Consider the following 5,106-nt stretch of genomic DNA (forward strand, 5'->3'; position numbering starts at 1 on the left):
AACCCAGAACCTTCTTGCTGCAAGGCAACAGCTATACCAACTGCACCACTGTGCAGCCGCGTGCCAGAAAATTAACTACAGAATATAGTTGACCTTCAAGTCATTCAAAACTACTCCTGAGCAAGTTTCATGTTTAGTTGCTGTTTTGGGGGATTTAATAAGTTTAACAGTTAGAATGTTTCTGTAACATTCAATTAATTGAAGAAAAGCTCCATGTGGTCAACAAAGCTAAAGTGCAGTATAATATAATCTTTCATCTAATTTGAAGAGTCARTTGCAAGCCCACATACAGAGAATGTTCTTCTTTACTGCAGAACATGTGATGGACCAAGGTGTATCTACATAACAGAAACTATCAGAGATGGAAGAAACTCATGTGACCACTCTGTTCAGGTCAGAGGGGTGCTTACATAAGAGCAGTGTGAGTAGACATAAATATATTAATGACATATTATTTTAAACAATAAGCAAATTAACTGACTGCAGAATTCATTGTCAAAAGCTTCAATAAATCAGCAAATATTAGAGATTAAACTTAAGCACGCTGAACCCCTACTGCTACCCATTTACCTTTCACTAATATTGTAGAAATAATTTGTCACCACCTGCTAAGTAGGTGGTGAAAAAGTATAATTTTGTGATTAATATGATCTTTGCAGTTTGTTTGAAATAAAAGAGAATATATTAAGAATTCAGACAGGTATATTATTTGTTTGTATTGATTTTAATAATTCACTGCTGCATATGTTAATGCTGCATCAGCCTCTTGACATTCTGGATCGTGTTTCCTTGTTGTTACAATCAAATTCCACCAGATGGCAGAAGAAACCCTAATTTCCAACGTTAGATATTAAACCAGAGTCCAAGTTAACTTTGACTTTTAGAAAGTAGGTTGTGTTTAGGTTAGATATTCTATATATATTCTTCCTCTAGAAGTTTATCTGACATTCTAGAAATAAGGCATGACGTCTAACAAAATTCAACAGTTTTGAATTAATTTAGTCACATGAATTAGAATCCATTGACCCTGTCACTCAATAAAAATTAAGATGCTGAGCTGATTTACTTATAGAATCCATGATTGAAGTTATTTGTGGTGTACTTTTTTTTCTCTTCATAAAACAATAAATCCCCGAAAAAAACAAACATTTACCATTTCAAATAGCGCAATATAGCTATRTCATTGTGAAAGTCTATCATTTAAGACTTTCACTATTGCGGCCTTGGTACAAAAGCGACATGAAATAGATTAAATGTTGCGCTCAGCAGCTCCTGCAGCTTGCAGAGTGAAAAGGGGACAMGTCAGTCAGACCAGCCTCGGTTCTGAAGGTGAGACAACCAATTACATTCCATCGTTATAGTGCAGGGGGTGAGTGGTGGGGGGTGGGGGTGTCTGGGGAGGAAAGAGGAGATAATGTCCTGCACGTACGCAGACACGCGCGCGCCCAAACCAACTGCATCGCACGAGCAGATAAAGTGAAAGGCAGCAGACTTACGGGAGTCAGTATCTGTCACTTGTAGCTGCAGACTGCTGTCCCTCTTGTCTCTGTGACCACAAGCGTCCTCTGCGCCTCTATCATGTCTCTGCCTCCCGTCTCCAGGCTGTTCAGGACTGCTCTCAGGAGCAGAGTCGTTCCTGCGGCTAATCTGACGACTAAACCTGCCAAAGAAAACCTCTCTGCTGGGGTAAGTTTAGAGCCGCGGCACCTGCAGTCACTRCCTTACCTCCATGGGGCCGATACCCCATATCTCATCCTCCCACAGGTCGTTGTTAATCGCTGGCAAATAGTTTGGTTTAAACGGTGACTGGATTATGTGAATGTCGGCTCAGAGGCTTTACCTTAACTGCGCCAAACTTCTCAATTCTTTATTTTTTTCCTCTCAGGATTCCTTTTAGATAAACCTATATATAGAATATATTACTGGGTTATTATCTTTGTTCCCGGGAGAAAGACTCATTGTGTCCCGACTAGAAGTTTATCTATATTTAGCCCGGGTTTTTTTATTAAAAAAAAAAAAAAAGTGCGTCAGTATCTCGCCATTGTTCCGCCCAAATCCATCACGTACACTATCAAATAAATAGCACGCGCCATTGAGTGTGGCGGGTGCACCTCAGTCTATACACTAAAACTGCGGAACTTTCACGTTCTTCTGTAAATTTGTTGAACTTTTTTCTCATGTTCCAGCGGAACCGGCCTACCGAACAGGTTTCAACAACGACCTTGATCCCGGACATGTAGCGCTGACCGGATAGTTTGAATTGTAGTGACCGCTTGTTTTCAACCACTGCGTTATTAAAAATTCACAGCCTTAACTATTCCCTTCCAGTAGTGCACTTACAACGACGAATCTCATAATTATACAGTAATAGAGTTACTAGCTAAGTTGTGCCAGTTTACAGCTGGAGAACAGAAACTTCAAAATTATATCAATCAATTAATTTTTATTTGTATAGCACATTTCAGCAGTAAGGCATTTCAAGGTGCTTTACATAATTAAAGAAAAAATAAAAACAGCATGTGACATTGAATAAACAGTAAGAAAGAGATATAAAAAAAGATCTCATATTCGGTTGTTTTWATGTATTATTGCATTTAGTTAGTGAGTGCTACAGTCTCAGAATGCTCCTGGGATTTGTTCTTCCAGTCTTTCTAGTTTCCTTCCATCTTGTTGATTTGTATAATTTGAAATAATATTGACAATAAWACAACACTATGACTGTGTCTCCCCATCCAGGAGCAAGCTATAGGGATGACAGCCTTTTTCGTTGCCGTCCTGGTTCCCTCTTTCTGGATAATGGCTCACCTGGAAGACTACAAAAAGAAATAATAGGGGAATTGGAAAATGTAGGAGGATGGAGTTCCAGTCAATCTTTCTCCAGCATCTGATGAAACCAGATGATGGTCTTCTTTGGCCCGTTCCAACATTTGGGTGGTGATAACATTCACCAGTGCTCCCACCAAAAAAGCATCCATATTTAAACACAAGCATTGTTCTGTTCTTGTTGCTGATGGTGATGTAGATGAAGTAGATTGTTATAGTGTGCCTTACGATAAATAAAAAATAATCACCAGAGATTCCCAGAGTCCAGAGTAGTTCTTCCTGAAGTCTTTATGAGAGCAGCTAACAGTTTACAACTGCAACAGCTTGTGTTCAGAGGAACCTCACACAGAGAAGCTGAAACTCTGACTCTTGCATATTTGAAATTATGTTCTTTCAAATTTAACAGATTTGTGTGAGTTAGCTGGAAGTAAGCAGCTTAGTACAGCTTCTACTATAACGATGGAAAGTGTGGATGTGATAGCCAAACAAACAAAAAAAACGAATCAAAAACACAATTTTTTTTAATCAAAATTGTCCACATTTAGGCCTCTCCATGTCTGTTTCACACTGCTCTATGCCGACKGCACAGCACAGGATCAACTTTCAAATATAAAATGTAAAAAGTTACTTGTTCCTTTGAACCTTAGAAAGAAAACACTGATATTTTCCTCGACTGTAGCCCATTCATACACACCCACAACATGGTGTACTGATTAGCCAACAACTGATCAAGGTTCAGCRTTTCTTGGATCTGTAGGCAAAAAAGTGCCTGTAAAAATCCATGTTCACATCTGGATAAAAATAAGAAAGAATAATATTTAAAACTTTCACTATCTGTGTTATGAGCCTGTTGGTAAAATAACTGCACAAACTTCACTGAATGAAACAAAATGACATGGCCCACAGCGAAGGAAGGGAATACATGTTGACACTACTTCCTGCTTCTGCGTCAGTCAGTTATAATTGTTTCAGAATGGACCTTGTTCCAATAAAATTGTAATTATTAACATGTGAAAAAAAACCACATTCTCACTGAACTTTGGCAGTTAAGCACTGATCTCAGCATTGCATGTATTTTTTTGTTCCCAGAATTGTAATAAATATTTTAATTACTGATGAATATAATGAATTATTTCATTTCCAAAGAACGAATGGAAAAACCTCTTTTCTTCATTATACCTGCCGTTACCGAACCAGTCCTGCAGGTGGCAGCAGAGGCCTGCTGATTGTACATGTATTTGACCACTACAGTTTATGAGTCTTGGCACTTTCGCTCATATCTGGTTGCAGAAGCTAGATTAGGGGTGTGCAACCAAATTATAGCTCATTAATTTTTTGTTTTACATTGTCATTACTATATGAAAATACATAATATTGACATTAATACGTATCAATTTTTCTCGGTCTCAGTTATTCTGGACATTCAAATCCTAAGTGGTTAAATAAAAGGCAACTCAACAACTGAGCAAATCCAACTGCTCTTTTAAAATATTGTAGCATTACAGGTGTAAAAGGTTTTAAAATATTTCTATTTTATGTGTTTATTCTTTTATGTCAAACAACTGGTTGTGGTTACTTCACCTGTTTGCATGATATCCTGTAAATAGGTGACATATAAAGGTAAAAGAAAGAACTACTAGCTACATTTTGCTCCAAAAATGTGCTTAACCCATCATCTCTCTGCTGAAGAATCATGAAGATGTTTATTTCTGTAAATACATTTTCTACTCTTCATTGGTGATGAGAAATTACCATCACTAAACAATCTTTATATACCCATCGTTAAATGTGAGGAACATGATAGTTTTTGGTTTTTCCAATAAAGAAAATCTGAAGACGGGAGCCTTTACATGCATTAAGCTCCCTTTATTATGATACTGCAAAATAGAATCGAACACAATCAATTCCCTTTGCAGGTGACCTCTTTAGTAAGCAGAGATCTTAATCAGTCCAGTAAAGACGTCAGATGTTTGGGACAGGCCTGTGGTAAGTCTGGAGGAGAGCTGCAAAGATCCACGACTAAGGAAGGAGAAACTGCTGACATAAAAATTATTAGCTGTTCACAAATTCAGCCTTAAAGGAGAAGTGGACAGAAGGAAGAAAGCCATCAAAACACATTTTTAAAGGTCACCAAAGGTCACATGGGGAAATCTGTGGAAGAAGCTGCTCTCATCAGGTCTAAATCAAACATTTTGGTCTGGCAGTGAAACACTGGTCACAGGTCATGTAGCCAAGTTCATATCCGTGTGGACTTGCACTGCATCAGAAAACCATCCATCCATT

Source organism: Poecilia reticulata, linkage group LG6 (assembly GCF_000633615.1).
Source record: "Poecilia reticulata strain Guanapo linkage group LG6, Guppy_female_1.0+MT, whole genome shotgun sequence".
NCBI classification, from domain to species: Eukaryota; Metazoa; Chordata; class Actinopteri; order Cyprinodontiformes; family Poeciliidae; genus Poecilia; species Poecilia reticulata.